At 46.9% G+C, this 13,883-nt stretch overlaps 1 protein-coding gene across 1 annotated transcript in view; it reads right to left on the bottom strand.

The window, feature by feature from the left end:
• The window catches only part of Arhgef4 (Rho guanine nucleotide exchange factor 4), a 143,801-nt gene that overhangs the window by 97,987 nt on the left and 31,931 nt on the right, over nucleotides 1–13,883 (bottom strand). The gene's annotated exons all lie outside the window — the stretch shown is intronic.

Raw genomic sequence — 13,883 nt, 5'->3', positions numbered from 1 at the left:
CAAGGTGGGAGGCAGAGACAGGGGCATAGCTAGAAGCTCAGAGACTAGCTAACTAGGTGTGGGCAGCAATAAATAAGGGAGACTTGATCTCAAGGTAGAACCCAGGGTTGTCAAGAAGTCCTCTGACTTCTACATGCATACTCTGGAACATACACATACCGCACCACCACCGCCATGAACACACAAATACACAAACATGAACAATCACTGTACACACATGCACATGAACATACAAATACAAATATGACTCATACGCACATGAACACACAAATACAAACATGAACACACACCACACATACATACCCACATATATCCCTCCACACACATATGCATATACACTCATACACATGCACACACACACTCATGCATATAGACACACAAACACACACAAACCCAAACCCAAACATACAAATGCATAGACATGTATATAACACACACATACATACACATCCATGCAGACATGCACACAGCTATACGCAGACATGCACATAAAGATGAAAAAGGGAAAAGCAATGAAGCCAAACTCAAACTATGGGGAGAAAATGTCATACAAGTTAAAACAAAGTCATCAAAAGGCAGAGCAGGCCATGTGTGCAAGAGCAGTTTAAGTATACACAAGCGTGCCATGAGTCATGGCGAGAAGCATCCTTCTGTGTGAGGTATCCAGCAAGAAGAGACAGATTAATACTTGTCTGCCCTAGGTTCTGTCTGTTCTTGTGCAGCCCAGGAGTTTACCATAAATACTCTTACATTCAGAATTGTCTTGTGCTCCCATAGCTGGAGGCGGGAGAGAAAACAAAAGAAGTCCTGAGAATTACCAAGACTGCAGACACGGGATGTTAGTTATGATCAAGGCAGCTTTGAGAGCAGGGAGAAAGAGAACGGGGCAGAAACGCTGCAGAGTTTTCTTTTCTAATTTTCTGTCTGTCTGTCTGTCTGTCTGTCTGATGTGTGCACATGTGTGTTGTATGTGAGTATGTGAGTGTGTTAGTGTGACTCTCTGTAGGTGTGCTCCTGTGTATCAAATCTGGGATCCACACGTGAATGTCATTGCTTGGTTTTTTGTTTGGGACAAGAGTCTCTCGTTGGCCTATGACTTCACCACACAGGCCGAGCCAGTTGGCTTGGCCTGGGAGGTCTAGAACCACTCCATCTCTTTGCCCACCACACTTGGCTTTTGTGTGATTCTGGAGAATCAAACCCAGGCCCCCGTGTTTACAAAGGAAGCGCTTTGTCAACTAAACCATCCTCCCAGCCCTCTAGCTACAATTCTTTTTAAAGACAAAGTTTCATTTTACAGCCTTGGCTAGCTTGCAACTCACTCTGTAGATCAGGCGAGCGTCTAGTACAGAGTTCCACCGGCCTCTGTCTCCAGTGAGTGCTGAGATGAGCCATGCGCCACCATGCCCCGCTTATACAGTGTTTAATCCACTGTCTCACGCATGTTCCCATGCATCCATTTAAAGGGTACAGATCTGAGTTATGAAAAAGGTACCCATCTGCAAAAAAATCTACTTATATTTCCCCTTAAAGGTCCCTGTCCTTTCCAGCCAATGCTCTCCCCCTCCCGGTCCTTCCCAAGTTAGGGATCTGATTTCCATTAGCCTTGATTATCTGCCCTGGAGTTTGACATAGGCAGTTCTGCAATATGTCTTTTGGGAGTCTGGCTTCTTCCCTTTGGTGTGAGACCAATCCAACATGTAGCATGCAGGCTGCATATGTCCCGTGATAGCTTTGAACACAGTCTAACACGAAACTGTAGACTTACTTAAAGCATGAGGCATGCATGTGCACACGTGTGTGTATGTGCATGTGTGTGTGTGATTGTGCATGTGCATGTGTGTGGTGTGTGTCTGTATGTGCGTGCACACACACGTGTGTGGTGTGTGTGCACATGTGTGTGTTTAAGTGCAACTGGACTACATGGTTCTCAAGCATAAATGTAGATGGCACCATGTAGTGAATCTCTCATGCTATCCCTGCTGGTTAGCAGTCTTAGTGCACGCAGTAGCCTCAACTGTGAGGTTACATTGTACATAGCATTCAGCTACAAAGTGCCCACTCTCCAGGCTAAGGGCATAGCCACTTGTTCCTGAATCTAGTTGAGACTCCTCAAATTTTGTACCCTTCCCAAGCATGGTTTCCCCAGGGTGTGTGTGTGGGATGTGTGTATGTGGTGTATGTGTGTGTGGTGTGGTGTGTGTATAAGTGTGTGTGCATGCATGTGCACGTGCGTGCGTTATACATATGTGCATGATACAGCTGTAGAGTTCCGAGGACAGCCTTGGGACATCATTCTTCAGGTGTCATCTATGTTTTGCTTGAGACAAGGTCTTTCGTTGGCCTGGAACTTTGCCAGTGAGTAGTGAGTTTGGTGGTCCACCTATTTTCACTGCCCATGTCATTACTGCTGGGGTTGCAGGAGAACACTTTAGCCAGGCTTTTAACATGGGTTCTGGGGCCCTGAGGTCAGGTCCTCACTGCTCCAAGCAGGTGCTATGACAACTGAGCCATCTCCCCAGCCCCCCAGGAGTTGATGTAAGAGATTTCATAAAGTAAAATTGCTTTTAATTCTCCATAAATGGGAGAAGGAAACTAAGAAAGAACAAGACTGATGGTGTGCATTGTTCCTAACGGAGGTAGAAAACCAGGAAGCACGCGCACACACCTTTAGATGTGTGGCAGGGCAGGGAGGCGCTGCGGGTAGGAAAGGGGACATGAAGAGTGATGTTGGGGGGTTGATATGGAAATGACTTGGTGGGTAGGGTGCTTGCTGAGAAAGCTGGGGGATCAATGCCATCCCCAAGGGAGAGGCTGCAGCCAAGGCAGGCCTTCATGGCTGGTGAACCCTATCTTGCCTTCCAGGTATTAAGGGAGGAGATTTGGTTGAGTCCCAAGGAATATAAAAGCCTCTAGGGAGGAAACTATCTAAGATTACCATAATATCCATATTAAAACACCGATGTAGTCTGTGCTAGGTAGTGGAACACCTTAAAGGGAACGGACACTGAAAAACCAGGAGCATTTTAAAATCTGTTGGTTTGGGTGAAGCAATTAATCCAGTTGGCCCCCCATATGCGTTGGTAAAAATCAGCCTCAGACTGAAAGTATGTGTGCCTGTGCGTGTGTGTGTGTGTGTGTGTGTGTGTGTGTGTGTGTGTGTGTGTGTGTGTGCATGCTCATGTGTGGAGGTCAGAGGTCATCCTCAGATGCCTTTCCTTCAGCATCTGACAAAAGCTCTCTGATTGACCTTAAGATCGCTGCTAGAGCCAGTCTGGCCATTCAGTATGTGCCTGTTTTGGCCTTGCTGTTCCTGGGATTATAAATGCACTCGACCATGCCTGACTCCCTACAAGGTATTGGACTCAGATTCAGGCTGTGATGCTTAAACGGCAACACTTTATCAAGCAAGCGATCTCCCCAGATCCTGAAAACACATTTTTAAGACAATCCCTCCTGGGGCTGGGAGATGAGCATTAGGACCCAAGTGTGGGTGCCTAGGACTCACCTAAATGAGACCGAGCTTCATCAAGAGACTTTGTCTCAAGGGACAACAGGATGTCACAGAAGCAGAGTGGGTGATTGTCAGAGTCAGGCTCCAGCCCTTTCTGTCTCCCCCTCAGCTTTGCAGCTCCCCCCCCCTTCATCAACCTCCAATCTCACCACATCTCTGCTCAACTCCTCCATATACAGTTGACACTTAATCTCCTCACCTCCTCACCTCCTCATCTGCCACTTCCTCTTTTAAGAAATGCTAGTATTTCCGGGCACAGTGTGCCCTCTAAATGCAGTTTCAGCTGTATATGCAGGTATCATTCAGGTGCTTGGGGTTTAGACTCACAACCTCACACTTGAGCAGCAAGCACTCGTACGCGCTACGCCGTTCCCCCCAATCCATACAATCCAGTAGGTTTAACATGAGGTATTTTAACGAACTCAACAATTCTAACTTTTCCTCTAATTCCCACGAGGGTTTCGCATTTGACCCAAGGTTTATTAGAAAAATATTTTAATAGTCTTCTTTTTGTTGGTGGTGGTTTCCGACTTCTATTGTTACGCTACGGTCTGAGATACTGCCTGTAGGATGCATATATTCTGAAATTCGTCGGAACTGGTTCCGCCGCATGGTGCGAGGCCCGATTTCATAAGGACCATGGGTGTTTGAATGGAGTATGACTCACTACACTGCTTACTGAGCACTCCTTAGAGGAAGCCCGTTGGCAATGTTTAAATCCCCACAGACCTTATTGGTTCCCCTCTGAAGCATGCTGACTTGTCTGCTGCCTCGTTCAGCCCTGTGATTGTGCAAGTGCATACTCCAGCCTTACCTTAGTGAATCAGGGACCCGGTCAGCACTGTCAAACCCTCCTGGGACTTTACTCTCTAGTAGGAGTTTATTGTCCTAACAGTGGCTTTCCCTTTAAAGACCACATTCCCATACAGCAGTTTGCTTTCTACTTCCCCTGAGCATGGTTTTTTTGTTTTGTTTTGTTTTGTTTTTTTCAAGATCCACACAGTAGGTTTCAAAAATTCGACCCGTTCCTGCTCTCTGAACTCTGTGTTTTATGTCCTAGGAACAGGGGCTGGATGCTCAACGATGATGGGATAAAAGGCTCTGTCTCACGGGGTGCTGTTTTTTACCTCAGGTCTGGGGGCTTTGCTGCAGGGAGTGTTTGTCAGCCATCTTTGAAGAATCCCAGGTTTCTGCTCTGCTTGCTGGGGCTAATGACCTTTATATTGCCAAGTCAATGGCTTCTGGTTCTTCTTGGCATCTTCTCTCTCTTCCTCTCACTGTGTGTGTGTGTGTGTGTGTGTGTGTGTGTGTGTGTGTGTGTGTGTGTGTGAGTGCGCGAGCGCGCGCGCGCGCGTGTGTGGAGTGTGCTATATTTGGTGTGTTTATATTTGGATGCATGTGCACATGTCTCTGCACATGTGTGAGGGTGTGAATGCATCTGTAGGCGCGAAGGCCAGGCGAAGACAGAGGCATTTTCCCCTTTTATGTCTCCACTTCTGTTTCTTTCTGTTCTGTTTTGAATCCCTGGCTGTCCTGGTCACCATGAAGACCAGATTGCCTTAGGACTCAGTGAGATCCTCCTACCTCTGACTTCCCGGTGCTGGGTTAAACGCGAGTACCCAGCTACCCCCCCCCCCCCGCCCTCTTTTTCTGAGATAAGGTCTGTCACTAAACCTGAACTCACACCTTTGGTAACCAGTGGGACCATGAGCTGCTGCGGAGATCCCCCTGTTCTGTCTCCCCTGCACTGGGAGTGCAGACAAGGGCCTCCCCACCCAGTTTTTGAGACAGACATTAGGGATTTGAACTTAAGTCCTCTCACCTTCACTCTACAGACTGAGCCTCCTCTCCTCCACCCTCCTTCCTCTCAATATTAACTATTGATATGTTGCTGGTAATGAGGAAATCACACTGACTGTAAAATTACACCGACTGAGTGTGGGAAAAAAAAACCCACTTGTTAAGTTCCTGAAAGTTAATTAATTCTTTTTGTAATTGTTACCCTTTGTCCCCTGCCCTTGAACGCCTCCAACTGCCACCCCCGGAAGGTCTCTGCTCTCTGCCACCACAGATCAGTTTGTATTTTATAGAAATGTTGTCTTCCAGTCCCCATTCTTTTCTACACACTATCTTGAGATGCATCCCTCTTGTGACACTGCTCAGGGCTCTGTCCCCTTGACTGCCACCGAGGGTTGCACAGTGTGCAGACAGTCTTTCCGTGATTTATTCCTGCGCTCACCTGCTGATAGTATCTAGGCCGACCACGTAGGCTTGCGCTTTTCAAACAAAGCTGCACGCAACAAGGTTTGTGCACCCGTCCTCTTATGGCCATAGGTTTGCATTTCTTTTGCACACACACTGGGGGGCGTGTTGGGATGGTGTTCTGTGTTACACATATATGTTTGACCTCTTTACCTTTTTAATATTATATCTTGCTTATCTGTTTTTCGTGTTGGGGGAGGAGGGAGGCACACGTGGAGGTCAGAGGACAACTGGTGGCAGTTTTCTTTTTCCACTTTGTGGGTTCCTGGGATCAAACTCAGGCCAAAAGGCTCAGAGGCAGGCACATTTATACACCAAACCATTTAGTTGGCCCCACGTCTGATTTCTTAAGATGCTACAAGCAGCTTCCCGTTCCATTTAAAGCTATTGATTAAATAAAAATGGCATAGCCAGTTGCTGGGGGGATTAGGGGTGGGCGGGTTTTGAGTTACCTGGTTGGGGGTTTCGAGAAAGAGGAACTGCAGACAGAGAGGAGGAAGCTGCCATGAGAGGAGATGGACCAGAAAGAAGCCAGAGGAAACAGCAAGAATTTAGGGTACACCGCTGGGAAGGTACCAAGCCTAGCAATTAGAAAAGTAGATTAGCCCCCCCACCCCAGTAATTGTCAAAGCCAAATAAAATAACCATAATCTGAGTCTCATTCATTCGTAAGCCAGACAGGGATACTTTAAACCGGCTCACTTACACTGTGACCTTACCTTTCATGGCGAAGAGGCCTTTGCAGAAGTGACTAATGGACCTGGGGGGTGGGGAGGAGGAAGCTAACCTGTAATGTCTCCGTGGGTCGTTATGAGGGAAAACAGGCAGGAGCCCAGGCAGGTGCGGCAGTGAGAACAGAGGCTGGGTGTTCACGGAAGGGCCTTGAGCCAAAGAACATGGGTGGGAACATTCCTAGCAGCCGATGTTTCAACCCCAGAGCAACCAGAAAGAAGGGAACAGCCCTGCCTACACAGTCCCCAGAAAGACACTTGTTGGCCTTTCTGACCTGCAGAACTGAACAATAATGAGCTGATGTTGTCTTAAGCAACTATGTAGAAATTTGTTAGTATCACAACAGGAAATTGACAGGTAGAGCAGCCTTGTGGGGTATGTGTGTGGGGGTGGGGGTTAAGTTCTTGCTATGTAGCCCAGGCTACCCTTTAACTCTTGACCCTTCTGTCTTGGCTTTCCAAGTACCATGCCTGAGCCTTCCCCAGTGAGCTGTCTGTCTCTGCCAGGTAGTCATGGAGTTACAGGTGTGTGCAGTCGTGCCTGACTTTTTAGGTAGGTGCTGGGATTTGAACTGAAGTCCCACCCTTGCACAGCAAGTACTTTTTCCAGTGAGAGAGAGAGAGAGAGAGAGAGAGAGAGAGAGAGAGAGAGAGAGAGATTCCTGTAAAAGTAAAGACTAGCAGGGTGAAATGTACAATGTTTGTTCTGTGAAAGATAGTGTGGGGGAAGATAGGAGGACAAACTAAAGACTGGGAAGAAATTGTACAAATGTCTGTGTGATGGTGTTCTAGAGCTACAATATATAAAGAGCATCCAGAGCTTAAGAGCAAATAAATAAATAAAAACTCAGAGAGTGGGCAAAAGGTATGAATTCCCATTTTACCAAATGGTAATAAGCTCATGGAAAGACAGTCAACTTTGTTTGCCATTAGGTAAATTCGAATTAAAACCTCACTACAACACGTCTGCCAGAATGGCTGAAATTAAAAAAAAAAAAAAAAAGGCTGGTGGGAAGGAGAGGGAACAGGCTGCTCACACAGCTCTCTGTGGAAGGTGCAGCAATGACTCTGTCTTCCTTTTCTCTGCCTCTCTTCCTCCACCTCCAATGACAACAGCAGGCCTTGGGGTGCAGGCGCACACCAACACCAAGCCGGTATGGAGGAACAGGATCCTGTTTCTGAGAATCAGGAGGCAGTCAGATATGCCAACTTATATTGTTTGACTTAGGAAGAGGAGGTGATGGGAGGTTAGCTCTGTACTTAAAATGCACAGGAGGACCTGAGTTCACTCCCCAGAGCCCATGTGCCAAAGCTGGGCATGACGGTAACTACTTGTAATCCCAGTAGTGGGGAGGCAGAGCCTGGAAATCTCTGGGCTCCCTGACCAGCTTGCCTTCTTGGCAAGTTCTTGGCCAACTGTGGTCCTGTTTCAAAAAACAAGATTGGTGGCTCCTGGAGAACAGCATCCAAGGTTGACCCCTGACGTCCATCGGCACAAACATGTCTAACAGTAAACAACCAAGAGACCTAAGTCAGGCGGGAAGGGGAGGACCAAGGCCTCCCTCCACGTGTGTGTTATAGCATGTATTTGTCCTCATACACCACACGCATGCACATGCATGCACGCACGCACGCACGCACGCACACACATGTATGCATGCACGCACACACACACGCACGCGCGCAACAGTGGCCGGTAGAAAAATCCAATGCTGTTGACGAGCCGTTCATTCTGACTCATTTCTTTTGTCCATCTAGAGCTGTAGGGAGGTCACCCACCTACAGATGTGAGATGGCTCACAGCCACCCTCAGTCACCACACCCGGGAGCCATGAGTCAGTGGTCTAGGCCTAGGCATGGCCAGCATGTTAAAATGCTGATACCAGGGCATCTCCACATGTGTATTCTCCACTGTTCTCAATGGCTTCGCTCTCGAGGGATGCCTTTGCCGCCTAAAGAATCTGCACTGCAGTTGGTGGTGCAAATCCTGTCAATTCTGAAGATTTTCATCGGATATAGAACTGTTTTCTCTTTCAGCCATTGGGAAATACCCAGTTTTGTTCTTGCCTCTTCTTTCTTCTCTTAGGAGAGAAACTGCTATCACTCAACTGGTGAGGGAGCTTTGTCAGAGTAAAAAGGAGCTGAGCTGGAAGGGGTGGAGGCGATCTGAGTGTGTGTGTGGGGGGTGTGCATGTGTGTGCATGTGTGTGTATGTGTGTGTGTGTGCATGTGGGGTGTCTATGTCCGCACGTGTGTGTGTGTGTGAATGTGGGGTGTGTGTGTGCATGTGTGTGGGTGTTGGTGTGGGTATGTGGGAGTGTGTGTGGGGGTGTTTGTGTGTGAATATGTCTATGTGTGTGTGCATGTGGGGTATGTGTGTCTGTTTATGTGCATGTGCACACGTACCTGTGTGCCTGTGTGTGTGTGTGTGTGTGTGCATGTGGGGTGTGTGTGTGTGCATGTGGGGTGTGTGTGTGTGCATGTGGGGTGTGTGTGTCTGTGTGTGTGTGTGTCTGTGTGTGTGTGTGTGTGTGTATAAAATCATTTTCCTTGGATGTAAGCACTTTCCCTGTCTTTAGACAGGTGGAGGCTCAGCCCTCCTTTGGACCTTGGTGATCACAGACAAGAGTCAAGAGTGCCCACCACTCCCTTCTCCACTCCTACTTCTCAATCACTGTGTGTGAATGAAGGAAGAGAGAGGGTTAGGGCATAGTAGTGACTCACAGTGAGTGTTAAACCTCACACTGTCTCCTCCTCTCATGAACCTTTATTGTGACTGGCAGAGGGCAAGCTCAGTTTCTCTGTCCCTGCTGACACTCCCCATGCAAAGCAATCAGAGCTTCCACCCAACTGAACAGGGGTAGGACCCTGACACTCCCACAGGGGAATGCCCTAAGAGAAGTGTACAGGGGCATTGTTTGTTTCCTCAGAGTAGGTGGAGTGTCAGCGAGGCTCTTGGTCCTGCTGAGGCCATGGAAGGAGGGGGGCATGGTTGCATTTGCTATTTGGCTTTCAGCTAGGAGGCAATGGGCTTTCCTGATTCTCCGTGGACTGATTTTGTGGGTCATTTTTATAGGCTGCTTTGTGGAGTGCTTTGTGGAGTATTTTTGTGGGCTACTTCGTGGACTGTTTTGTGGGGTATGGTTAGAATTTCTCTAACATGTGGGATCCCATGAGGAAACCAAGGGATGAGTGACTTAAGACCTGAGGTCTCCAAGCAGCTGCCACCTTTTTCCCCCTCAGGGTGTTTCCTGCCTGTGTGCTGTGTTATGCCTACAGTTTGTTGCTGTAAAGGAGACAGATGTTGGAGGAACAAGAGGTGCTCCATCTTGAGTAAAATCAAAAGTTTTTAAAAATGTCTCTAAGGAATGTTTTCAAATGGAAATGTGTGCTGGCTACTAGTTAGTGAGTTTTATGTCCAGTTGACACAAGCCAGAGTCATCTGGGAAGAGGAAGCCTCAGTGGAGAAATGCCTCCCTCAGATTGGCTTGTGAGAAAGCTTGTAGTGCATTTTCTTGATTAATTATTGATGTGGGAAGGTCCATCTCACCGTAGGTGGGGCCATCCCTGGGCTGGTGGTCCTGGGTTCTATAAGAAAGCAGGCCAAGCAAGCCATGAGGAGCAAGCCAGTAAGCAGCACCCCTCCATGGCCTCTGTATCAGCGCCTGCTTCCAGGTTCCTGCCTTTAGTTTCTGCCCTGACTTCCCTCAATGAAGGACTATGATCCTTTCCCCCCAAAGTTGCTTTTGGTCATTTTATTACAGCAACAGAAGTCTAAAATAAAAATTTTATGAACTTAACATTTTTCTTACGAAGATGTTGAATATACTTTTAAAATATGCTCTTCATATCTGGCTCATAGAAAATGCTAAAGAAAATCTTTATGTATGTATGCGTACAAGAGACAAATGTTTCACTTTTTCAAGTTGAAACTTATGCATATATTACACGTTATTGTTCAAAATAGACTCAGAGACACTTGTTAGATCAATAAATAAATACTCCCACAGATCCCCAGTGCCCCAAGGATGGTAACTACAGTTTCATATGCTTCTGCAGTTCTCAACAACTGTCGTGCCAGAAGGATTCTAAAACCATTTCTGGTGCCAGATGACGTGACTTCCTCTCCTACGCGGCAAGATTTGTTGATCTGTTCCAGGCAAGAAATGGTTCTTTTCCTGCCTCAGTTCTTAACTGAATCAATTCACCAAGCAGGAAATGCATTGCTAATACGGATTATGTCCAAAAAAACAAAACAAAACTACTTTAACTATACCATATATATTCCATTTCTTTCCAGATCACCCATGAGGAGTATAAAGAAGGGACTGAGGAAATGCATCAGTTATTAAAGTGCCTGTCATGCAAGACGGTGCCTCAGCACCCAGCAGTGTATAAATCCCAGGTGTGGTGGCATACACCTGCAAACCAGTGCTGGGCAGAAAGGGCCAGGTGGATTCTGGGGCCACTTTACTAATCACCTGAAGTCAGCAGGGAGAGGAAAGGGGAAGGAGAGGGGAGGGGGGAGAGAGAGAGAGAGGGGTGGAATCTGGGAGGGAGGAGAAGTAGAGGGAGACTAAGACAGGGAGGGGAGGGGAAGGGGGAGGAGAATGTTGGTGCTCAGTTCCCTCCTTTTTCATTCTGAGATCCTGGTCTGTGGAATGGTGCGGTCCACAGTTAGGGTGGGCCTTCCCACTTTAGTTAATCTAGAAACACCTTTTCTAAAGCATCTCCTTTAATGCTTGTCTCTTTAGTCATTCTGGATCCTGTAAAATTGACACTCAAAATTGTCAGAAGCTGTCTAGGAAAGGCTATGGCAAGCAAGAGAGTTTTCTGGAGATGGCCCACCATTTTGCATAAGTGTGATGGGTGAGCTTTGAGATGCAAGGTCCTCAGAAATTTTGTCCCTCTATTGCTTCTCTCTGCTGATATGCCTTTCCTGCCACTATGACATAGCCTAATGATTCCTGGGCATCAGCCCACCTTATTGGGCTTATCTCCTGCAGAATCGATTTGAAGATGTAGTTTCATGCAGTAACGCTTTGTAGACGAATGGATGATTTCATAATTTCTGATAATGATTTTATAGAATCCCTAAATTGATACAAATAATCTCAAGCCCCCTATAGAATAAAAGCTGCAAATAGAGCTCTTTAAACCTTCACGTGTCACAGGCTAATTGCAGTAGGAAAACAGAAAACAGGCTTAGAACAAATTTATGATCAAGCAAAACGTTCCTTCTAGGTTAGGAATGAGGCCACTATCTGGTAACTAAAGGTCATAAACTGGGAATGGTGCAAGGACAGAAAACAAATGATGGACTAATCTATCTATACAAGACTTCAATAATAAGACACAAGGCAGATGACTTGTCTCTTGACAAAGCCGTGCCAACTTGTGACATAAAAACTATTGCTTTAAACTTATAATGAACTTGTAGAGCCACAAAATACATAATAAATGCTTAGTCAGGTACTAGTCTTAATGGGAAGACACATAAACTGTCTGCTGTAAACTCCTTAAGCCTTATCGCCTTAGGACATGAACTGTTGCCTTACACTTGCTGTGAACTGAAGGAACGTAAAACTGCCTTAAAAGCCATGTGATCAATTATCCTGAGAAGGCACAAAAACTAAGGACAACAGTAAAGTGGAGTGTAGTCCTTTTCTGCTTTATCCAGTGTGGGTGTATGCATGTGTGTGCCTTTCTCTCTCTCTCTCTTTCCTTCTTTCTTTCTCTCTCTTTCCTTCCTTCCTTCCTTCCTTCCTTCCTTCCTTCCTTCCTTCCTTTTCTCTCTGGCTCAGGAGGGAACTCCAAGCCTCTTCCCTGCCCAGTGAGTCAAACACAAAGAGCCTAAGTCTCTTAAGTTTCTTTTCTAATTCCCCTTCAGCAGAAATTAATTACCAGAAGCCATCAGCTTTTGGCCCCAGTACAGTAACAGACAGTTAAAGGCCAGATGTCATCAACCCCTGGGCTGCCTATCAGCACACACCTCAATACCTGAATGTCAGTCAGCACAGGACCCCAGCACAGTATTAACCAACACACACATGAATATGATTGTTACTTGGCAAAAACAGAAACAAAACAAAACAAAACACTGACTATGTAGATGTAGTTAAGGAAATGATTCGTCTGGTCTTGAGATCTAATAAACATCTTGAGTAACAGGATGGGCTGTAGCCACGGTGACCTCCGGCGTCTGGCTATCTTGCTATAGCGTACCACAGTGCTCTAGGCAAAACCCTACTCTACTCTCAAACAAACAGACCAAGTATGGAGTCTACCAGCACTGCAGTTTTGCACACAGCCATTGCCACTCGAGCCAGATAAGGTGGTCAGAGCTTTGTCATGCTTGCAAACCTCTAACTTGTGTTGCATCTGGCTGCCTTTGAGCACGTGATTAGCTTTCCCCATCCAATAAATAAGGCTTAAGCCTTATCTCAAGGACAGGTGATTAGTAACCTCAATTAGACCTCTTGTCATCTAGTACATCCTACTCCCAGGCATATTGGGAATGAGATTCCTGGGTAAAACAGCCGGCAGCCATGATACTGCCGTTGCCCGTAAGACCAACCAGGGGGTCAAAGAGAAACACTAACAGGCAGTTTTAACAGCGTGCTGGTGAGGTCTGTGTCAGTGTAGCTGGTTCTTAAAAGAATCATCCAGGAGCTGAGGAAGATATGTCTAGGTAAGCCCGTGAGGGCATTTTTCTGAGAAGATTAAATGAAGCAGTAGACTCGACAAGATCTAGAGTAACCCAGGAGATGGACCTCTGGGGCATGCCGTATAGGAGTTTCTACACTCGGTTAATTGAGGCGAGATGACCTGTCTTCGCTGTGAGCCAGGCTAGCCTGTGGGCTGGAGGCTTGCACTGAGTAAAATGGAGAAACAGGCTGAGCAGCAGAAGTCATCTCCTTCTGCCTCCCGACTGTAGATGCAATGTGACCAGCTGTCCCCTGCTGCCTGTGCTGCCCCTGCTACCCCAACTCTGCATCCACATAAACCCTTCCTTGAGTTGCGACTCTCAGGTGGCCTGTCACAACAGAAAAATATCCCACGCACGGGCGTAATACCAGATGGCCAAAGCTCTGCTGTGCACATCCTTGTTACCTTCACATCTACTGATAGAACCAGAACTGCTAATGGGCAGTTAGAACGAAGTACAGCTAGATAAGAGTAAAGGCGTGGTGCTGGGCAGTCACGGTAGTGTTTTAGGGTACCACAGTCCTTCCCAGGGAGCCCTCCTGCTCCTTAGTCCTGAGGAGGGTGTAGCTCCAGCCTAGAGTGTCTTCTTTGTCACCTTCCTGTCCTGCCCACTGCCTTAGTCCCATGGAGACCAATGGGTCCGATTTATGACCTGTAATTCGTTATCC

The sequence above is a fragment of the Rattus norvegicus genome, chromosome 9, assembly GCF_021556685.1.
Source record: "Rattus norvegicus strain SHRSP/BbbUtx chromosome 9, alternate assembly SHRSP_T2T, whole genome shotgun sequence".
NCBI lineage: Eukaryota > Metazoa > Chordata > Mammalia > Rodentia > Muridae > Rattus > Rattus norvegicus.
Note: the sequence above shows the minus strand (reverse complement) of the source record. Positions and strands in the feature narration are given on the sequence as shown.